The sequence below is a fragment of the Callospermophilus lateralis genome, assembly GCF_048772815.1.
Source record: "Callospermophilus lateralis isolate mCalLat2 chromosome 11 unlocalized genomic scaffold, mCalLat2.hap1 SUPER_11_unloc_3, whole genome shotgun sequence".
Lineage (NCBI taxonomy): Eukaryota > Metazoa > Chordata > Mammalia > Rodentia > Sciuridae > Callospermophilus > Callospermophilus lateralis.
The window spans coordinates 3,924,644-3,948,439 of NW_027510155.1; positions in this window are offsets into that span (position 1 = coordinate 3,924,644).

The following is a 23,796-nucleotide window of genomic DNA, read 5'->3' on the forward strand; positions in this document are numbered from 1 at the left end:
AAGGCAGGCCCAGGCTTTGGGGCCTAAGTGGGACAGTGCCAGGCTGGTGCAGGGCAGGGCCGAGTGCGGGAAGAGGGGCGCAGCCTGCCAGGAGGGAGAGCAGTGTGTGCGCGTGTCTTTTCGTGGGCGTGCATGTGCCTGCGTGTGTGTGTGTGTGTGTGTGTGTGTGTGTGTCTCTCTCTCTCTCTCTCTCTCTCTCTCTCTCTGGCGGCTTTTCTGCTTCCTCAGCAAGCCTCTCCCGCCCCCTCCACTTTGGTATTCTTTCTTCTCCTTATTCCTCATTATCGTCTTCTTTTTTTAAATGAGATTTAATTAGCGTTGAGTTCCTCCTCCCTGCCCCTCTCTCCCGCCCCTGCCCCGCCCCCTCCCCCTCCCTCCAATCCCCGTCCCTCTCCGCCCCTGCCCCGCCCCTCCTGCCTCTCCCCCTCCCCTCCCTCCCCCTCCCCCTCCCTCCTCTCCCTCCTTCCCCGCTCCCCCCCTCCTCTCCCTCCTTCCCCGCTCCCCCCTCCCGCTCCCTCCTCTCCCTCCTCCCCGAGGTACAGGCCAAGCGATCTGACCAATGCACTTGAGAACAAAGCACCAGGCTAACTCGGGGCCTGATCAGGAAGCCAGAGCTGGGCTGAGATGATGGGTCTCCAATAGCCCAGAAGGATGATGCTTCCTCAGTCTGGGGCCGGGCGGGTGATGCTTAGGCCAGTGGGCAGATGGGAAGATGCCGGACATTGCTTGTCAAGGGTGGTGAAGACTAGGCTTTGGTGAGGGCCAGGCTTTGGCACCCAAGTCAGCACTCTTCTGGCCTTCTCTGGAGCCTCTCACATTCGGGGAGCCTTCCAGTCCTCCCTGAGGACAATCTGAGGTCAGCCAGGATGACACACTCCACTCCAGGAACCCACAGGTTAAGGGCAAAGGTGAGGCCAGAATCCCAGAAGTCAGGCTCCCTGGCTTCCCTTCTTCCAGCTTGGCCATGCTGTGTCCAGTCCGAGTGGGTGGGAGGAATGGCTGGTGGATATACAGAACAGGGTCTGGGATCCCTAGAGGGTCAGGCAGAGCCCTCCAGGGTGACCAGGGAAGGGGCAGCTGGGACTGTTCTGGCATGTTGAGCAAGACAGAACATGGGCTCGATGCCCATCAGAGGAATGGGTCAGATGTCCCTTGGATATCCTCTGCCTTGGCTTCCTGGAGTTTATCCAGAGCTTAACACCAGACTTAGGGGGACAGGGAACAGGCAGAAGGAGGGGCCTAAGATGGGCAGGAATCCCCCTCCACAGGCCAGTCCTCCCAGCCTGCCTCCCTGTCTCCACTGACAAGCCCTCGCCCTGATGCCAATCATGGCCTGGGGCCTGGCTGTGAGGATATCTGTGAACCTTTACTCCTTGACCCAGTTGTCCAGTTTACTGTCCTTCGGAGACCAGGTGTGAGTATGTGTCCACTTAGCTTCTCTCATCCACCCAATCCGTGGCCTGCTCCTCTAGAACCAGGCTCAGAGGCTCTTAGTTTGGTGGGGGTGTCAAAAAAACTGAGAGAAACCATGTCTGTGTGGTGACACTTGGAGTCCAAGAAGTCATGGGAGCTGATAAGATGTCAGGGCTTGGCATCAGGGAAAGCCTCACAGAGGAGGTGATATTTGAACTAGGCTTGAAGGATCAGTCGATCAGTCGGGTGTAGATGACAGAGGATAGAAACAGGTTCCCTTCAAGCCTTGGGAAAGTGGTAATGTGTTTTGCTGTTCTAGTGATTCTTTACAACTTTGAGATCCTGGGGCCAGAAGGAGGCACATGCCAGACCAGGCACATGGGTGAGGCTGCACTTGAACTCAGACCCCGGTTTTCTACCACCTTGGGCAGTGATGGGACCTAAGAAAGGACCATCAGCCGTTTAGCACCTGACTTCCCTATCCCTTTATCCATCTTGGGCCCTAGCCACCTGATGTGACCTCAAGTTCCACACTGCACAGACTCCCATGTCTTCCTTGGTTTTCTTTTTTGTTTTTGTTTGTACTAGAGATTGAACCCAGGGGCACATAAACCCTGAGCCACACCCCAGGGCCCTTTTTGCATTTGATTGAGAGACAGAGTTTCACTGAGTTGCTTAGGGTCTTGCTAAACGCTGAGGTTGGTTTTGAACTCACAATCCTCCTGCCTCAGCCTCTGGAGCTGCTAGTACCATAGGTGTGTGTCACCCTGCCTTGTCCCAGGTCTCCTTTGGTCTTCGTTGTGAACCTTATCTCTGCCCATTGCTCCGATCTGTTTTCAACCCTGGACCCCACTCTCTAACTCCAGGAATTCCAGAGATGGAAGGCCCTTTCCATCTTCACATTTGCTTCAAATGCAGCCTGAAGATCACCTTCCTTTGGTGACTTTTCACCTCCTGAGCTGTTCCAGAACTTACTATAACCTTCTTGCATTTTTTTTTTTGTCACAGGGACTCCAAGTGGAATCCAGTCCTGGTTTTCTGAGCATGCCTGCCTAGGCTCAGCCAGGGCCACTGTGGAGAGCAGTCCAGGTTCAAAACTGCAAAGGTTCCTGGCTAAGGGCGAGTGGGGGCCGAAGTCCAACCTGCCTTCTGCTTACCAACCCTGTGTACGCTAGTTGAGATGGCCTCTGCCTACAGAGGGTGCCCTTTTCTAATGAGCATAAAGGTGCTGAGTGGGTGGGTGGGGCCCTGGCTCCATTTTCCACTCCCATCCCCACCACGAGGCCCCAGAAGAGGAAGGGGACTGGAAATGATGAACTCTGCAAGCCTGTCCCAGCTGAGCACCTGAGTTTGAGAGCTTCAACACAGATCTGGTGAGCGGAGCCAGCTCGGGACAGAGGCAGTTCCAGGTGTGCAGAGGGACTGTGTGTGAGGATTAGTGAGAGGAAATGAAAATTGGGGATGGCCCTCGGGGGGAATTGACTACAGATGATGTCAGAGAGGAGGTGGCCTCCTGGAGACCAAGGGACCCGGATGGCTGCAGAATGTCATGGTGGGAGGGGGGCAGGAGGTGTGGGAAGGAGGGGCTCTCTGCACTGTCCCCAGCAGTAAGGCAAGCAGCTACCTTTAGGCCCCACTCAGACCACCTGGCTTTTTGTCCCTAGCTGCCTCCTAGCTCTCCTGGCACCTGGAGAACTGGGGAGGTGCATTCCTGTGGAGGCCCTCAGACTGGGAAGGCTGGCTCAGGATGGCTCTCACCTCCTGGCAGCACACTTCACAGCTTGCACAAGGCTGGCTTCTCCCGGCAGGGTCTCCGAGTCGCTTTGTACAGTGGGTCCTATCACTCTTGCTTTTCGGATGAGGAAACAGGCTCAGGGAGCTCGTAAGTTACCTCTTTTAGATTGCTCAGTTAGTCAGCTACAGAACCCCTGTTTGAACTCCGAACCCCAAGTTTTTTCTGTTCCACCTGCCTTTGGCCATGAACATGAGCTGAGAGCCAAGGGTTACCTATTAATGATTTCAAAAACTCCAAACAGTGGCCAGCTGGTGTTGCATGCCAGTAGCTTGGGAGGCTGAAGTAGGAGGATCATGAGTTCAAAGCCAGCCTCAGCAACTTAGCAGGATACTAAACCTCTCAGTTAAACCCTTTCTCTAAATAAAATACAAAATAGGGCTGAAAATTTGGCTCAGCAGTCGAGTGCCCATGAGTTCAATCCCTATTACTGCTGTCCCCCCAAAAAACCCCAAACTCCAAATATTCTTGTTTGCAATTGTTGGCTCCATCTTCCAGACAAGGAAAAGAGAGGCTCCACACAATAAGTAAGTGGTAGAGCTACATGAGTTGCTTGGAATAGCCTTGGAGGTGTGTAGTGGAGGGGAGATATTGAGAAAAAGAAAATGTGTGTGTGTGTGTGTGTGTGTGTGTGTGTGTGTGTGTGTGTGTGTTTATGTAAACACGCATGCAAGTGCTCATGGACAAGGACCTGGGCTGCATCATGGAGTGCCCCTGCAGCTGTGGAGAGGGATAGAGAGAGGGAGGCCCAGCTGGAGGTGGCTTCTGGATGGCTGGGAGGGGTGACTAGTGTGTAGCTCTGCGGTGTGGCTAGAAGGGGTTGCTGTGGAGAAGGGCAGGCTCCATTGAACAAGATTGTTTTGCCCTGAGTTAGAAAATAGCTCTTTCTTCTTTTTCAGAGAGACTGGGCTTTCTCTCCCAGGCACTGCCACAGCCTGCCCCCACTCTGGGTCTCTGCCTGTCCCCAGATCCCCAGCTGGAGCCCCCAGTCCTGCTCCATAATTCCAGTACGGCAGGCAGCATGCCCACATGCCCAGTGCCTCTCTGGCACACACAGGTGATGCATCTCAGCCTCCCTGCCGCCCCCTGCCCCCAGATGTTTGGCCTTCCCAGCAGCCAGAGGCCAGCTTCCCCCTCCTGTATCACTGGGCTGCAGCCCCTCATTTCCCAGGAAAGAAAGAACTGATAAAGCACAGTCTCTGGGCTGAAGCATCCCCTCCCCCCCAATTCTTTCTTGCCACAGCCCCCTATCAAACTGAGGAGAGAGATATAAAGGGAACAAGAGGGACTGGAGAGAGAGTTTCCATCTGAGGATGAGTGGGCTGAGGTAACAACCCAGGCAGAAGTGACAGGCCCCTGGGCACAGCTGCTTGGACCTGTGCTTCCTCTTCAGGTAGGTACAGCAGTGATGTGGGGAAGAAAAGGATAGTAAGCCCAGGGTTACAGAACAACAGGTGTGCCAAGGTGGTGGGCTTGATGTGGGCATCAGAGGTTGGGGGTCCTGAAGGTGTCTTTTGTGGCTTCCCTTCCCTGATTCCCAGCTTGAGCCCAGCAGGAGAGCAGGAGCCCTGACCTCCAAGCTGAGCTTCCCCACTGACCTGCTGGGTGATCTTGCTCTTTTCATCTTTTCTTTGGGCCTCAGTCTCCTCAGCTGTGAAATGGGCTCCAGGCACTGTGCCTTCCAAATCACCTCCACGTGTGTGACTTAGGACCAGGATGTGCTGTTGGCGGTGCTCCATGGTGTACATGGGAGGCACCCATGTTTCTCACCCGTTGGGCCTGACAGGGCCCTTGGGATAAGTCAGGGCTTTCCAGGGCTGTGCCAGGTGCTCTTCATTGGGCATCGAGTGGGAATTCTCTCTTTCTGCTTAGGAAAAGCAGGTGAGGAGATCTTAGGCTATAAAGCTGTCTTCTTCCTCCTTATAGAGCTTCTCATATAATGTTGTCATTTATTGAACACAATAATTATTAATTGAGTATCTTCTATGCATCAGGCATTTTTAAAGAAACTAAAGACCAAGGAGTGAGCAAAATGCAAGAATTCTTGCCTTCATGGGACTGAGATAAAAGGGGACAGAGAAATAGGAAGCAGGTGACGTCCTTAATAAGCCAGTTCATTTGGGTATGGGGTGCATACTTGTAACCCCAGTGACTCAGGAGGCTGAAGCCAAAGGATCACAAACTGGAGGCTAGCCTCAGAAAGTTAGTAAGATCCTTACCAGGGTCCTGCCCTAGCGGGGTTCAGGGAGTCCTGAAGGATGAGTGGCATCAGCGAAAAGCTGAGACAGGAGTCGTTCTATTGAAGCAATCTCCAGAGAGAGAGCTATAATGCAGCTTTCTCTGGGTCACCTTTTATTACAATTTTTCTCATCATTATAGATTCAGAATACGTCATTGATTATATAATGTAAAACTTTGCCAAAACATGACATTTCCTTAACCATGATTGGGAGTACAAAAACAAATATAACATTAATTTACATTTTTCCAGGATATGACCTTTAGTTATTTAATTATTAAAAATACAGAATCATTAATAAAATACGTCACTAATTTACATTTTTCAGATTTTCCCAAGATTTATTATTTCCCCAAGATATGCTATTTTCTAATTAACTAATGCCAAACTACGTAACCAGACTCTAAGTCTCCTAACCAATCATTAACCTTTAAGTTTAAAGTACACTTTTACTTTATTTCTAATCTAAAATTTCCATCTAAAAAATTTCCCTTAAATGTTATACTTAAAACATCCTAAAGTTTATAAATCATTCTTAAAACATATCAGAAACCCATACAACTAAAAAATTAAGAATCTCTAAACTTAAGAATCTAAATAAAATAATATTTCTTACATTATTCTAAAACTGTGTCTTATAAAGCTATTTTAATTAATTCCTAAATTTATTCTCATAAAAGTGGATGAGCTGCTTTCTCAAAGAGTTCCTTTTTTTCTCAGTCAAGGTGCACTAGTACTCACATCTTTATAATATTTCTCAATAGAAAGTAAGTTCTAAACATCAATCCACTTTCCACCAATATTAACTATGCTCATCATATATCCCTATTTAAAGTAAAAAAAGGTTTATAAAAAGAGAAGAATACATCTTTGTATGTTTTAACTTTCCTAAATGTATAATATAACTTTCCTCAATCAAAAATGAGACTACATGTGGTGAACTTTGTAAAACAAGCATAATGATTAAGTTTTCTAAGAGGGCAGAAATATGGGCTTGGGTTCTAGTTGATATAATTGATGTGGTGCCTAAAATTCTCCTGTCCTTTTGGAGAATGATTGCTGTCCATTATCAGTTGTGTCATCAATGTACTGAGACAGAGGAGCAGCCTTCTGTTTTGTCCTGGACATGCTGAGGGTTAGTAGAACAGCCTTCAAGGAATGAACTACCTTTTATATTCTAGCCATCTGAGGTTTATTTTGTTTGGCATTTAAGATACTCATGCCTCCTGTCAGAAACATAAGCATGAAAATGAAAAGTCCCAATTACATAAAAAAGAGTCTCATGGTTTCAGTTTTCCACCAACCAGTGCGGCTTTGACAGCATTCATCCTCACTGTGACCCTGTCAAGACTGTGGGAGAGTGGCTTTGCCAGCACTTTTTTCTCACTGAGATCCTATCAAGACAGTGAGTGGGGGATCGCCTTCACCAGTCCTACGCAATTTAGTGAGACCTTGTCTCAATAAATAAATAAATAAAAGGGCTGGTGGCATGGCTCAGTGGTGAAGCATCCCTGGGTTCAGAGTAAAGGTTGATGGCAGGAAGCAAGGCCAGGCATCTCTGCATCATGCCAGGTACTCTCCTCCCGGGCATTGCTCTCAGAGGGGAGCCCCTCTGCCCTTCCCCCACAAAAGCCCCTGTGCCCACACTAGGCAAGCCAGTCCCTGTGTCTGGGTCCTGGAAGGAAAGATGGCCACTTTCAGAACTGGGAGCATGTACCTCACCTGCCCACGGTGCTCTACCTGTTTGGAAGAGAGGTGCTGCCCTGGTAGGTGGCTCTGAGCGGGCCCTCATGTCAGTCCCATGCTCTTTACCCACTTTCCTGGTCACAGAGGGACTGAGCTGCTAGGGCCCCTGATGCCTGAGAGACATGGTGGGAAGACTGTGAAAGAGGGCTCAGATGGCCAACTCTAAATCCTCCTGCCATTCACTCCCCAGCACACAGGGGGCAGGAGGTGGATCATTATTCACATTGCTTGTCAGGAAAATTGTGAATGCCATGATGTAGGAGAGACAACTTTGCAAATGACAACTCTTCCAGACATTAGGGTCTATTAGAGTCTGTCCTTGCATTTTCCCAGGTTCTTCCTTGAAGTGGGACTGGAGTAATTCTCTGGGGACTGAGTCCTTGCTTTATGCAGCACCCCCGGGCTCCTTGGTCCAGAGCCCCGGGTTCCCAATGCAGCTGGAGTGCAGACAGTCCAAAGCAGTGGGTGTTTGCTCTATAGATTTAACCCTATCTTTGGATCTGCCATTTGCCTAGTGGTATGTCCTGTGCCATAAGTCCTTTGTCTTCCTGAAGCTCAGGGAATATACAGCCAATTTTTTCCTCCCTCAAAGATTAATTGGGAAAATTTTTTTCAGGGCCAGATTCAGGAAGGATCTGGCACAGTGGGAAGGAGACTTCCCAAGAAGAGCCAGGCCTGGTGCCACCAGCCAACCATCCATTCTGTCATGGCTCAGCATGGCTCCCAGACATGGGTTGAAATCCCTGAAAGTGTCACTGGAGCATGTTCCAGATATCCCTGTTCACTCCAAGAAGAGGGGAGGTGATGGTCATTCTCAGCCCTCACAGGGAGAACAGAGAGCAAAGGAGGGCAACCTGGAGAGGAGGCCAGATCCAGAGTTTAGGAGAGAAGAAGCCCCAGCCACTGAGAGACAGAGAAGGGTCAAGAAGTGGGGGGTGGATGTGAGGAGAGAAAAAACGGCATGAGGTGTAGAGACAATCAGAGACTGGGGGAGTTGGGAGACTGAGCAAGGGATCAAGGCAAGAGAAGGATCTGGAAGAATGTCATGTACTGATGTGTGTCAGACAGAGAGATGGAGAGATGGGAACTCCTTCGAGTCATTTGTGCCATGGGGAGCGAGCATGAGTGTGAATGTTCCCATAAACCAAAGGCTGAGCTCGGCACAGCTGTGCTCACCTGTAACCCCAGTGACTCGGCAGGTGGAGGCAGGAGGATCAAGAGTTTGAGTCCAGCTTCCAGCCTCAAAATAAGAAAATAAAAGGGCAGGGGATGTAGCTCAGTTTCAAAGTGTTCCTGTGTTCCATTTCTTAGAAAAGACAAAACAAAACAAAAAGACAACAGAGTTAGAAAGCCATGATGATGATTCCTTTTGCCTGCCTCTCAGTGCAGGCCAGGAGCATGGGTACTGGGGAGCAGGCCTGGGCTGCACAGGGCCAGGCCAGTTGGTGTGAGGAGTTGGATGTGGCATGTTGAACACTCCAAAATGTCTGACTCCCTGGTCAAGAGAAGCCCCTGGGACATGGGGTTGAATCCCACCACTGCAGTGAAAGACGGAGAGGGTGCTGAAAGGAAAACAGAGGTGGAACGTCGAGGGGGTGGAGCTTGGCACAGGTAGGGGACTCTGCAGGGTCAATTGCAGAGGTCCCTACCCTTCTGCTTGCAGGCTCTTTTTTGCAGGGAATGGGGCAATGGAGATTGAATCCATGGGTGCTTTACCATCAGACTGCATCCTTAATTCTTTTTTTTTTTTTTTTGAGACAGGATATCAGTAAGTTGCTATGGGTTGCACTAAAATGCTGAGGCTGGCCTCAAACTTGTGATCCTCCTGCCTCAGCCTCCAGAGTGCCTGATTACAAGCTTGAGTCAGAGTGCCTGGTTCTTCTTGCAAGCTTTTTCAAGGTTGCTGGAAAGGGGTTGGGATCTGCTGCCAGTTAACCTGGTGCCCCTCTGGTCAAGCTGAGGCTTCTTCTAGGCTTAGGGCTTAGCTTCTGTGGGGCAAGGTTTCACCCGCTGATTGACCACTTGTCCTAGCCATACTGACGTCAGTCGACAGGATAAGGGAAGATGGTTAGAGTTGGTGGTGATTGGCAAGAATGGGTAAGGTGGGAGAAGCTGACAATTAAACCCCAGCCCTGTTGTCCTGCTGCCAAGGAGGCCTGGAGGATAACCCAGCAGCTGTCCCGGAGTGCTCCTGACCTGGACAGAGGATCCAACACTCCTACTTTCCAGGTTCATGAACGGAGGCCACAGAGAGATCCCAGCCCCACTCTCAGCCTTGTCTTTACTTGGCAGGAGAAGGTTGTAATGGTGGGCCTGGGGGCCCACTCAGAGCATACCTGTCCCCCAAGAGGCTTTGTTTCTAGAAGGGTGCCAGTCCCTTCACCTTGGTTCTCCATCTCCCTTGAGGATCCAAAAGAAAAGTTGGTTCTGCAGCCAAGACCAAGACATGTGATAGTGCAGTGCACAGCACAGAGGTTCGAACATTGTATTTCAGGGCCCAGGGTGATCTGTGCACAGTCACACAGCCAGGGAGAGCTGCAGCCAGGACAGAACCTCTGCTTGTGTCACTCCAAATCTGCCAGTTTTCTTGGTTGGTTGTTTCTTTTGTTTCTTCATTTTTTTTGAGGGACAGAGGAAATGATAAAAGTAATGCACACTTTCTATAGAGATTAGAAAACCACACACAAGAAAATAAAACCTAGAGTCCTACTAACCAGGAAGAGCCATTGGTAACTTTTTTTCCTTTTTATTGGTCTTTGTACTCAAGAGTGCACTACCATTGAGCTACATCCCCAGACCTTTTCATGTTGAGACAGGACTGTGCCAAGTTGCCCATAGGGTCCTTGGATTTGTGCTCCTCCTGCCACTGGAGTAGCTGTAATAACAGGCATGTGCCAATGCACCCAGCTTAACTTTATTATTTTGGTACTGGGGATGGAACCCAGGGGCACTTGACTATTGAGCCACACCCACAGCCCTATTTTGTATATTATTTAGAGACAGGGTGTCACTGAATTGCTTATGGCCTGGCTGTTGCTGAGGCTGGCTTTGAACTTGTGACCCTCCTGCCTCAGCCTTTAGAGCTGCTGGGATGACAGGCATGTGTCACTGAGCCTGGCTAAAATCTTCCATCCTGTAGGACTGAAACTCTGTACCCATTGCAGAGCAGCTCTGCATTCTCCCTCTCTTCCAGTCCCTGCAGCCATCCTGTTCTCTGATTCTATGAATTTGACTGTTTCACATTCCTCATGTGAGTGGGATCCTGCAGGTTTTGTACTGTGTGTGGCTGTGACACTATGTCCTCAAGGTTCACTCATGTTGGAGCATGTGACAGGATTTCCATCTATGTTAAAGTTGAATAATATAATGTTGCATTGTGAATGTGTGTATTTGAGAGAGAGAGAGAGAGAGAGAGAGAGAGAGAGAGAGAGAGAGTCTCTTTCCACATCTAGGGTTTCAATAGGTTTGGAGAAATCTCCAAAAGCAGGCTTGCTGGATCACCTGGTCATTGTAATTTTGTTTATGGAACCTCCATGCTCTTTCTGGGTGACTGCATCCTTGGACTCTCCCAGCCACAGCTCACGAGCCCTCCCTTTTCTCCTCATGCTCCCCAGCGCTGGTCATCTTTTGCTCATTTTGATGGTGGCCCTTGGAACAGGGGCAGGGAGGTATCTGATGGTGGTTTTCAATAATATTTCCCTTCCCATAGACCTGCAGGCTATTCGTTTCTCTTCTTTTGGGCACCCCCTTTTGTATCCTGAGGTTCCCATATGCCATCCACCATAAACATGTCTCCACATATTTTTTGCTTTGTGACCGGGCACAGTGGTGCATGCTGGTAATCCCTGCAGCAGCTCAGGAGGCTGAGGCAGGAAGACTGCAAGTTTGAGACCAGCCTCAGCACCTTAGAGAGACTCTTTGTCTAAACAAAATATTTTGAAAAAGTGGGGCTGTGTATTGCTTAGTGCTTAAGCACCCCTGAGTACCAAAAAGAAAAACAAAACAAAACACTAATACTGGTTCTATACAACCCTTTCCAGGAAATAGAAGAGGAAAGAACATTTCTGAATTCATTTTTTGAAACTAAAATCCTGATTCTAAGATCAGACATACACAGAACAAAAAATTGAAAACTAAAGAGCAAAAATGCTGCCGGACACAGTGGTGCACACCTGTAATCCCAGCAACTCAGGTGGCTGAGGCAGGAGGATTGCAGGTTTGAAGCCAGCCTCAGCAACTCAGTGAGGCTATAAGCAACCTAGTGAGACCCTGTCTCCAAATAAGATTTAAAAAGGGCTGGGGATGTGGCTCAGTGGCTGAGTGCTCCTCGGTTTGATTCCCTGTACCAAAAAAAAAACAAACAAACACACACACACACACAAACACACACACACACACACATACACACACACATTTTTTTTCTTTGCCCTTTCCTTCACCCTGAAGGCAGGGATGTGAACTTTGAGAGTCTAGAAGCCCTGTGACACCTCTGTCAGTTCTGGCACAGAGGCAGTGGTGTCGGGCTGCCAGGGGTAGAGGAGAAAATCAATCCAAGGCAGTCTCTGGAGCACTCAAGCTGGGAGGATTAACTTTGGTGGCAGACAATCCGAGGTTCAAGTCTAGATTTTGCCACTTGCAGGCTGCCCGTCTGTGGGCCAGTCAGTCTGCCTGTGACTCCTGGTTTCCCCATCTATAAGACAGAGACAATGGTGCCCTCCAGTTCCTGACCCCTGTGTGTGGCCTTGCTTTAGCTAGTGCATGCCACAACCTAACCCACAGGGAGGCCCCATGGAAGTCAGCTGTTCTCACTGTGGGAATGGCTTGGCCTGGCCAGTGCCCACAGCTGTCTCACCTCATTTTCTTCACTCCTGCTGTTGTGATGGATGGATGCGGTCTTTGAGGCCTGGTGTTCTCGAGATCTCCATGAACAGAGCCAGGAGGGGGGCAGGAGCTGTGGACGGAGTGTTTCTGCCTGTCTCTCCAATCCGTGTGTGGAAACCTTCACCTCCAATGTCATGAGGACATTGTCACCCTCCTAAGAAGAGACCCCACACCAAGGAGCTTGCTTCCTCTCTCTGATATCAGTCATGTGAGGGTACCATAAGAAGACCATCTGCAGACCAGGAGGCAGGTTCTCAGCACACTGGGTCTGTCAGCACCATAGTCCTGGAGTCCCTGGCTTCCAGAACTGGAAGGTATCAGTCCACTGATGGGAGAGAGCCATGGGCAAAGATGGAGGTGTGAGGCATGCAGGAACCGCCAGCTCCTCCTTCTCCTTGTGGGTCACCTTGCCTCCAGCAGCCCATGTCCCTGGGGTAGAGACTCATCTAGGCTGTCATCCAGCAGTGATGTGGTGGGGCCTCTGGCCAGAGAAGGGCTAGGCTGAGCTCCACTGCTCTAGAGAGGTCTGGGTTTCATCCACCAACACCCCGGGCAATGCAAGCATTGGATTTTGGCACCTGTTGGGAGAGTTACAGGAAAGGAGGAGTCCAGGGCCCTGAGGTTGGGATCGAGCAGAACTGAGTTGACCTCACCGAATTTCAGAACCAGTTGCTGAATTTAGCTTTATAATGATAGAGGCAACATCTCATAAGGGATTACTGCCAGCTCTGCTCCCATGTTATAGATGACAGAACTGAGCTCAGAGAAAGCAAAACACTTCCCTAAGGTCACACAGCTAGTCAGTAACCTCAAAACTGCAGACAACCATCACAGTACTTCCAGGCAACAGGGTCATCATCTTCGAGCTCACCTCTCCGAAGATCTTTCTCTTGTAACTGTGCTAAGGTCAGTCTTTGAAACTCGCCCTCCTCTGGCTTGCAAGAAGAACTTAAACACGGGAGAGTGCTTGGAATATGTTAAGTCTAATTTTTCCCATTGTACAGTTAGAGACACTGAGGGCAGGAGAGGAGAAAGGATCAGTGTACATTGACCATCACTTCCATGTCACCAGGTAGGATGCAAAGGTGAGTACTGTTCTAGCTTCTCTGGAGATCACAGGTAGATAAAAGGTACATGGGATATAGTTCAGATAAGAGGATGAACTTCCCTGCAATTCTCTACGATCATACAACCTTAGTATGTCCCTGCAGAAAAGAACCAGAGGAAGATTCTAAGCAATAGTTTTAAAAACAAGTTGCAGTCACTGCATAACTTGAATCCTATGCAGGGAACCCCACTCCAGCATCATTATCAAATAGCCCGTCCTCCACAGACACTTTGAGCTATGGCTCTGAGTTCATGTCCCTCAAGGAAGCATTGATTAGCCTCTTTGGGTATCTTTCCTAAGCACACTATGCCCTTTAGTTGATCCCCTTGGGTCTCCCTACTGCTGACCTGCCAGCTCTCTGAGAAAAACTCTTCCACTTTCTTTAGCATCTCCCTCAAGCCCCTGCATCTCCGCATCCATTGTGAGAGTCTGCATGGACCACGGGTGGCCGGTCAAAGGGCAGGGGAAGGGGAGGGCGCTGGCAGAGCCATGGATAGGGCTTTGACAGCTGTGGCCATCTGGAGACACAGATGTCTCCCCCTGCAGTCTGGTACTGTGCCCGGGGAGCTGCACTTTTTCTTTAGGCCATAAGGTACACTAAGGCGGGACATGTCAGTCTACATAGTCACCACTTCTGGCACCAGCAGACTCCTGCAGTCCCCGCAGGTGGTGCAGGGGATTGCTCACATGAACAGTGCAAGCAGGAGGTTTTTCATTTCTCATCAAGTTCATTCAATGGCTTTCCCTCCCGGCCCCCTCTGGGCATCGAACCTAGGACCCCTGAGCACGTGAGGCAAGTGTTCTACCTCTGAGCCACACCTCTCGCCCTAGGTGACCATTTTTAATCACTCCTTCTTGAGGCCCAAGAGTGTCTGGGCCCCTTTCTCTGGGTAATATTCCAGGCAGAGAAGGAGACTAAATTGGACAAAGTGAGCACCTAGTATATGCCAGGCTTTAGGTTAGGTGCTTCTCTTCTATGTTTCTCTTTCATCCTCAACCCCATGAGGCAGGTGTGACAGTCCCCTTTTACAGATGAATGACCCAAAGCCTACAGGGGTTGGACACTCTTATCTAAGGGCACCTGGAGCACACAGCTTTCCCCAAGCCTTTCCCCCCACCACCACCGCCCCCAATAAGCGGGAAGACCCAGCGAGCTGCCTGGGGGAAAGGGGAGTAGGAGGAACATGCTGGGAAGATGCAGAGAGCTGCCCCAGCCCTGAAACAGCCAGCTCGGCCCAGAGGGGGGGTGGTTCTGGAGGGACCTTCTGGGAACAGAGAGAAATTTATTAGCAGATGTGCGAGTCCCCCAAGTGATTAAAGATCAGTACTCTGGGCTCCATCAGCAGGGTGTTTAGGTTTATTATGCCACTTGGCCCAAAGGCCCCCCAGTTCCACATCTCCACACTTCTTTCCTCTCCTCCTGAGATGCTCGGGCCCACTCCATCTGCCTCCTCCTAGGCCTCTCTTTAATCCACACAGCCTAGGCCAGTTCCCAAGACAGACACCCTGGGGATGGAAGAGGTGGGGAAGGACGGGTGGCAGGGTGCCTGGATTACCTCCTGAACAGTAGGCTCATTTGCTAACCTGAGCTTTTTTCATTTCAGGGACAAGAGAGGAGTTCATTTCAATTTGGGATAGGCCAGAAGGAAAGAGAGTGGGGTACTACAGCAGGAAAAATGAAGGATGGATAATAAGAGGAACTTCCAGTTGCCATTGAACTTTGATTCCTGGACTGGGGTATACGTCCTGCATGGCTGTGGGAAAAGGGCTGGAATGGAAATGACACAGGCTGGGCCTGTAGCCAATGGGAACTTCCCCATAGAAGATGCCCCTTAAAAGTGTCATTAAACCCTCAGGACTCTTAAAGCGGAGAACAAGGTACCTAGGAACACCCTTTAAAGTTCCCAAGAGACAGCCGTGTCTTTCTCGCTTCACCCTGCCTCGGGATGGAGACATGTGGCTCCTGCAAAGTCCCCTTCCCACCAGTTTCTTCTCTGTCTTCCAGCCCAGCCCTACCCACTATGGGACCCTGAGCCAACAAGTCTGCATTGATTCATGGGCTTCTCTGGAGGAGAGATAGAGGCTGAGCCTGGCTCTGTCTGTCATGGTTGGATTCTACCTGTTGAGTGGTTTTGAGGGAAGAAAAAAAAAATCAGTAGTGACCATGGGCTTCCACCTCAAATAGGCAACTTTGACCTTGGGCTGGGAACATTCCTGGGTTCCATTCTCTCCGGACTAGCAGATTGGAAATTAGGTGGATTGCTACTCCCACAATCTTGGGAGCCAACAGAAGAATGTCACCCCAGCCTCTCCTCGCCTAGCTCTGATGTTACTTCCCTATCCATGGGGCTTCCAGCTCTTCAGTCCAGGAGACTGCAGAGTGCACTTGCCTGGCTGCCTCTCTGGGGAGTCCCCCATTCTAGAAGTCCTTCTTGATGTCTGACATGAAGCCTTCTTGCTGCGACCAGCTCATTTTTTTCTCCTCATTCTTTCCACTGAAGTGTCAGAGGGAATCTTGTTGTTTAATATCATGCTGTGAATGGAACTGAGAAGACTGGGAAGCATAGGCTGGACTAGGAAGCCTAAAGAAACTCAAGAGTTGGAATGCGGCTATCTCTCAGTGGTAAAGCACTTGCCTAGCATGTGTGATGCAGTGAGTTCGATCTTCAGGACCACATAACAATAAATGGAATAAAAGGATTGTGTCCATCTACAACTAAAAATAAAAGTTGAACAAAATGAAGAGCAGAGTCTGCTAGAGTGGGAGCCTCTCCTTAGCTTAGTGAATTTGAACAATGCTACGCCTCCAGTCCTCATCATTGGCTCCTGGTTCAGCATGCTGTCACTCAACAGTCTCTCCTGCTACCATTAGTCCTGCCTGTTAGTCAATTATTCACCCAAGAGCTGTGTGCTCCTCCCAACACTTGGCACTCCTGGGGGTAGGGTCGGCACTGTCAAGGAGGGGACCTGTGTGGCCAGGCTGTACCCTTCAGGGGCTCCCAGTCTAGCGGTCCTTGATGGCCTCACCTCTTCCCCCACCCAGACTGGGGGTGGGGGGCGAGAGATGCTTCCAGTGCAGCTGAATTGGGTCCTTAAAATCCCTCTTCTACTGCTGACCGATGACCTCCCAGGTCTGTTACAGTCCTAGGATTCTGTAATTCCAGCTGGGGGGATCCAGTTAACCTTGGCCATGCTCGGCTGTAGAGTGGGAAGGGGTGGGGTGGAAGAGGCCTGAGGAAGGCCACTCTCAGCACACACCAGCACACACTATCCACTTTCTCCCATCCCTCCCTTCTGCAACAGGCCCTGCCAGGGTGCTGGCCTGGGAATTCAAGTGCCAGAGGAAGGAAGGACAGGACTACCAGTGGTTGTGGGTCCAGGGCAGCTTTGGCCATGTGTGGGCTGGACCAGGCCTTTGGATCAAGTCAGGCAGGGGGTGTCCCCAAAGCTTTGAAGAACAGAGATAGGAGGAGGTGGGGGCTTTGGAAGGAAAAGAGAGAGCAAGATTCCTGGTCAGTAAACAGGCCATCCAGGGGCCTGGCATCTTAGACCATATGTCACCACCCATGGCTTCCTCCTGATGGAACATTCGGCCAGTTCTCCAAGGGCAGGACATTGGGCAAGTTTTGGATTCTGCTCAGGATGGTCGTGGAGCTATCCATGTGCCAATGGTCAGAGCCGAGGTGGGGCCCAGAGACAGCCATAAACAGGCACCTTATAGGCCACTTAGAACCTTTTGAGTGTCTCCTTTGGCTCCCATCATGCCTACATCAAGAACAAATGATTTGCCATCATTGAAAATTCAGGAGTTTTCTACATAAAAATCCAGATTTATGACTTCGAAAAAAAAAACTCTGACAATCCAGTAATCCAGTAATCCTGGGCTCACACTCACAAGGCCATAGACAGCTGGAGCTGAGTGGCAGCTGTCCCCTGAGCCAGGGCACACACTCTCGGCTTCTCCTTGGCCTTTACCTGCCTGAGTTTGCTCTTCCTGGGGTGAATGGGGAGATCAAGGCCCTCACTGGAGATTCCCCCAGGGAGAGGGACAACCTTCCCCCTTAACCTTCCTCCCCAGAGCTTGGCCACAGGCTCCAAGTCCCCTCTACCACCACCATCCCCCTGTACTCTGGAGGACCAGCAGCCTCTGTGGCCAGTCTTGGTTTGGCTACCTTCCTGCATGGCCCCCTCAGCCGCCAGGGCCCCAGCCCAGGACCAGGCCCCCTTTGGGTGAGAACAGAGGCGCTGCGTGGCCCCACCAGCCTGGCCTCAGCTCCCGCAGCTCAGAACAAGAATGTCATGAAGTGAAGGGGCCCCTGCCAGGCCTGGGGCACCCTGACCACAGAGCTGGGGCTTCCTTCTGCAAACAGCCCTGACTGGCCCAGCTGAGCGGCCCTGTGTCTGTGAGCCCAAGGGACACTGCGGCCACCCCTCCTGGGCCCCCAGGCCTCTCTTGCCGCCTCTGAGTTCCTTGGCCCCTTCTTTCCTGTGACCACCCCAGTCCTGTTTCTCTGTCTCTCTTCCCTCTGCTGCTCCTCCTTCTCTCTCTCAGCCAGGTTTGCTTTCTGCCTCTTTCTGTCTCGGTTTGGCCATTCTCTCTTGCATGGGCCCTTGCTCTTCTCAGGGTCCTGCCTGCTTGCTGGGTCTGTCTACTGAAGCGCCATCTTGCTGACCCACAGGGGTGCCTGCCCAGCGTCTGACTCTTGCTTTCCATCTCTGAACTGCACCATGTCTCTCCAGCTTTGCTGTCTCTTGGGTCTCCTGCACTGTGGGCCTCTGAGTCACCCGTCTCTCCCTCACTCCAGCTCTCTGGCCCTCCCTCAGTCTGTGCTCCTGAGGCCCCCACAAGGATGGCTTCTGGGAAGTTGGCTGTGCTGGATCAACATGGCCCCAGCAGCAGGATAGGAGGAATCCTGCTTACAGAGCTTTCTTCTGGGGCTGAGGAGGGGCAGTGTGAACCAGCAGCCAGGGGCCCCAAGGACAGGGCAGTGTTCTTTCCATGCCTGTGTCCCTTGCCCCAGCCAGCTCAGGGAATGTCCCCAGCTGAAGAAAATGAACAGCCTCCAAGGGGCGGCTTCCTACCACTGCTTCCTTACGACTGATGCCCCCCAGAATAGACACAGTGCACACACTCCGCCAGCACCTCCAGTCCAGCACCAACGGGATGGAATTCAGGGGTGTGCTGCTCCTGGCCTGGCCTGCCTAGACCTTGAGAGCAGGAGCTCTGGGGAAAGGAAACAACCCAGGGGCCCCTGAAGCAAACCATGGGCTACAAAGAACTCATGGCAGCTGACCCTCCTATCCCAAATGACACCCTGCTCTTCACCACTCTTCTAGATTTAAAGGCTCTGCTCCTGAGGAGGAAAAGTGTGTGATTTCCCCTCTCACCTATCTCTGAGGCCTGATCCTACTGTGGGTCAGCAGGTGCCTAAGCCAAACTGAAATCCTTCCTGCTGAGGTTCAGGTCAACAGGGTGTGTGTGTGTGTGTGCGTGTGCGTGTGCGTGTGTGTGTGTGTGTGTGTGTGTGTGTGTGTATGTGATGGGGGTGAGTCCATGTGCCTAGATAGAGTGGAAAAGCAATGGTCAATGTGTGGCTGTGTGGCAGGGACACAGGGAACTCAGAGGAGAGATGATGGGTCCTGTGGAAGAGGGACGGAAGGGACAAGGCCTAGAATGGCAGGAACACCTGCATGAGAGGAAGAGGATGGATAAGAAGATGCCAAGTGACATAAGGCCAGGAAGTTTCCTGAAGAAGAATCAGGGAGATTTGTGGGGGGAGTCTTCTAAACCCCAAAACACTGTAGGAGTTATGTGGGGTGGGAGAGAGTCTTCAGAGACACACAGTGGAACCTACTGTTTGCATGACCAGTTTGTCCCAGTTTGCCAGAGACTGTCCAGGTTGGAGAATGGAAACTCCAATTCTTAAGAATCCCCTCAGTCCCCAGTGACCTAGGATGAGTGAGTCGCCCAACTCCCTGCCCACCCTGCCCACCAGGCAGTGTGCCCATGGACAGCTCCTTACACCTCCACACAGCCCTGGGCCACCATCAGAGTAGGCAGGCCCCGTTTTACAGAAGAGACCATGTGGAGAATGGCTGGTATGAAGTCACAGTCTGTTGTCTGTCTGCATTGGACTTTTTATCCTAGTCTCAAGACCTTCAGGGACAAACTTAGGAACCTCCCTCCTCCCACACACATCCCAACCTCAGCAGTTTTCAAGCCCTGACATGAGGCAATGTCATCTGGACCCACTGCCCAAGGTCCCCTGGGCTGCGGCTGGGAAGGGGGGTGGGCTGGGACGAGGGGGGGCTGGGTCCCCTTCAGCCCAAGGCCCATCAGGGCTTCACTGGGGACTGCCACCTGTTGAATTTTTGGCTTCTCCCCCATGGGGGGGGGCAGGACCAGCTGCTGTGGAGGGGGTGAGGGTGGGAGGTGGAAACTGGGGGGAGTGCTGAGGGGGGGGGTCTCCAGGGTCTGGCTGGGTTACTGGGCTCCAGGTGGTGGGTCTGGGGAGGGCTGGCCCAACATTGAGAGCAGGCTGGGGGCTGGCCCCTGGAGTCCAACACTGTTGGTCAGTGCCTCCTGTGTGCTGGGGTGGGAGGAAGTGGCTACAGAGCCAACAAACCGAGCCTCTGAGGACAGGAAGCAATCACAGAGCACCCGGCTTGGGCTGCTGAGGGGCCTGGAGTGGGGGACAGGCTGAAGCCAGCCTAGGCTGCCAGCTAGGGGTGGCCTGGGGCAAGGCCAGCAGAGCATGGGGAGTAGGCTCTGAGCTGTTGAGATTCTGGGGAGGCCATAGCAGGTGTCCCCTGCCTGGGAATGAATCCCTTCCCCTTAGAAGCAACTCCAAGTAAGGGACTACCTTGGTGAACTTGGGATACTGGTTTCCTGTCAGGAGGCCGTGGTCCTAGGTCTAGCCACGGCATTCATGAGCTTTGGGGATCATCTGTTATGCCCTCTGAGTCTTAGTTTGGCCAACTGTACAATGAGGTGATTGGAATAAACAATCCTGAACAGTTCTCCCAGAGTTCGTAGTTCATAATACCATAAAGTTACTCAGAGCTAAAGATTTTTTTTGGCTATGGAAGATTTCTTGAGTGTTCATTGGATGTATTCTCTGGCTTAATTAGCAGCATCACGAGAAGGAATCATTTATCTATTTATTTACTTATTTATTTCTTGGCAGTGGGGGCTTAATCCAGGGATGCTCCGCCACTGAGCTACATCCCCATCCCTTCTTATTTTTTTTTTTTATTTTGAGATAGGGTCTCACTGAAGAGCCTTGATAAATTGATGAAACTGGCCTCAAACTTGTGATACTCCTGTCTCAGCCTCCTGAGATGCTGGGTTTGTAGGCATGTGACTCTACCTGCCTATAGGTATAGGACACAGGCTCTCTCCTTAAAGAATAATGTTATCTTAAAAAATACTATATATTAGGCCAGGCCCAGTGGTGCATACCTGTTATCCCAGCTACTCAGAAGACTGAGGCAGAAAGATCCCAAGTTCAAGACTGGCCTGGGCAAGGCAGTGAGACTGTGCTGGTACAGTGCTTGTCTAGCATGTATAAGGCCCTTGGTTCTATCCACAGAATGGAAAAAAAGCCAATAGCTACACAGTAACTATTTACATGGGCTAGAAGTTTCACTGAAGTGGTCTCATTGGGGAATTTTCTTCCAAATTCTGTAAAATGGGTATAATTATTATTATTGGTATTCTAGAGACAAAGAAATTGTCACTAACAGGTGTTGAGTTATTTGCCTAGGTTTGCTGGTTGAGGAAGCAGAAACCACAATTGTACCTACCTCAACCAGACTCCAAAGGCAGCACTGTGAATCATGACTCCAAATGGCTTCTCTGGCTGATGAGGAACCAATAACTGTCCACATTCACTATGGTGGACTTTCCCACTCAATAGCTTTGTTCAGGTTTACAATAGGCTGGTGCACCTGCCAAGATGATCCCCACTTTCCAGATATGGACATTGAGGAGCAGCGAGTGAAAAGCCCAGCTGCCCTCTCCCTATGTCTCCTGGGCATCGGAGTACTGCTGTATTCCCTCTACCCCACCTTGCCCATGAGGCTCAAACAGAAAGCCAGCAGCACTCCTAAAGTACCTGGGAAGGTCTTTGTCTTGTCACCTTCCCCCTAGGCTACAGGTGGCCCAGAGCATTTCATGCTTCACTCTGGACTGAGGGTCCACAGTCTTCCCTTTTCTTCCTACCCCAAGGGTTTATTGAGCACCTACTATATTCCAGGCATTGTGGTGGTATTTCCAAGAGTTATTCCCTTAAGTTCCACAGTCACTCTGTGATGTCATTCAGACCTTCATTTTGTGGATGAGAGACCTGAGGCTCAGGAGCTTCTGTGGTCCCCTAAGTCTCCTGGCCTCCTTCTCTCCCAGGCCCTAGGGCAGAGCTAAAGGGACCTTGGGGGTGTGTTCTTATAGCTCTGTCCCCTTCAGTGGACTCATTCCAGGAAGTGACTGGCCACAGTCAGATCTTCCTTTCAGCTCCTAGAAGTGAATCCAGGGTGAGCGGTCTCATAGTGACCTATGTCCCTCTCTCTATCACCCACAGCTTCCGTTCCCCACTTTCCTGGAGCTGGGCTCAAGTCTCAGGTGGAGGGCCCTTTGGGACACTGATCTTCAAGTGCTCATGTGCCACCAGGGCCTCACCTCATAGGTACTGTTCTGAGCTCTTTGACCCAAATTACCTGATTTCCTATTCTGTGTAATGCAGCGAGCAGATGCTGTTATCATCATCATTCCCATTTTCCAGATAAGGAAGTGGAGAGCCAGCCAGGTTCTCTGGATTGCCAGAGGCCACACAACCAGCAAGAGGTAGAAGCAGAATTCACACAGCGAGGGAGCCTGCTGCACACAGGCCTTGGGCCTAGTCCAGTCACGTGCTCATAGGTAAAGGTCCTTAAGTGCCATCCTCAAGGAGGGTGCCCTTGACTGGAGGCAAGAGGAAGTGATTGAGGGGCTTAGCCCAGAAGGGATGTAATCTACTTTGCTTGTGACATCAATCCATCTGGCTACAGGGAGCAGGGGGCCTTGGAGGGAACAATGCAAAGCAGGAACGCTGGTGGGGAGACAGGGGCCGCTGCAGTCTCTGGGAGGAAGCCTGGTTCAAGGCAGTGACAATGGCGGTGGACATACAGGGCAGAGATGGAGACATTATGGCCATGAAGGCAAGGTCTCTGGTGTTCCTCACACTGACCTAGAGGAAAGGAACATCCACCCTCAATAATAGGCACCTCCTGCTAAATTATGTGCCTAGAGGGACATGCTTTTCCAGTTGGCACTAGGCACCTTGTGGGCCAGCTTGGGGCTTTGACTGGACAGCCGACTGAGACAGAGGACAGTCAACTAGAAGGGCATAGGGAAGGGAGGATCCCAATGTGGACCTCCTCCCTCATGCTCCCCACTGTTTCCTGGTGCTCCCACCAAAGCGAGGCACCAGGGATGCAACAATGTCCCCATGTGAGAATAGGGGACATGCAACAGACCTAAAGGTGTGGGGAAAGAGAACTCTAGAAGGTTTGACAAGAAACTCTTTCCAGTGACTATTGCTGGGTATTGGTAGAGTGGATGAGGAGAAGTGGATTTTGACCTTATGCACTAAAGTGTTCTGTGGATGTTGTTACAAAGAATGTGTCTCATTGAAAGAAAAATAGAAATGTTTTGAAAAGGAATAAAGCCTTCTCTTTGGTTGGGAGTGTGGATCTCAGTTAATATTTCAGACAGCACTTTGCAAATTGAGGGACTGGGATAATGGATGAGTGACATTTCCACCCCCTCTCATGAAGAAGGCCCAGGCAATGTCCTCAGGCTGACTATCCCCCCAGCTCAGCACCCTAACTGACTTGAACCCGGGGAGGTGATCAGACTCAGCTTCCCTGGGCTCCTCAATTTACCCTCATCCCATCAGCCTCCTGGAAACAAGCAGAGTGTATTCAAAAGGGATCTCGAGGTGTAGCCTTTGCTGAGGCCCTGGGAATCAGTGACAAGTTGAATGGTATAATAAGTTAATTAAAACTATCCCCTAAGTATGTGATACTAGGGCAGAGAAAGAGTTTTGACCAGGAAATCACATGGGACACCTTGACCACTTAGCCCCAGACTCCTTGAAGAAACTTAGGCCAGTTGCTCCCTGTGTCTACCTCAGTTTCTCCATCTATACAATAAGGAGGCCGGAAGACATGGTCTCTTTCGGCCATGCCAGCACTAACGTTCCAGGAGTCTCTAATTAAAATTGTCCCCTGTATATTAATCTTCTTGTCAAGTTTTAATTAATGGCTGATGGAGTCAGAGCAGGCACCAGCTGCCACTCCCCTGCTGGGAGGCAGAGGACACCCACAGGATACTTGACTTGATAATCACGACTAAGTGGCCTTTATCCCCATATTCCCACCTCTCCACCTCAGACCTCTCCTCAAAGCTCAATTTGACACACACACACACACACACACACACAGATACACACACACACATGCTAATTGCTCAAGTGGGTCTTAGGCAGCCTATCCATAGTGATGTTTTGAACTCACTGCTTCACAAATGTCCCTCATGGCCTTGAAATGGGCCTGGAACTCCATCATCAGGTTTGCTTT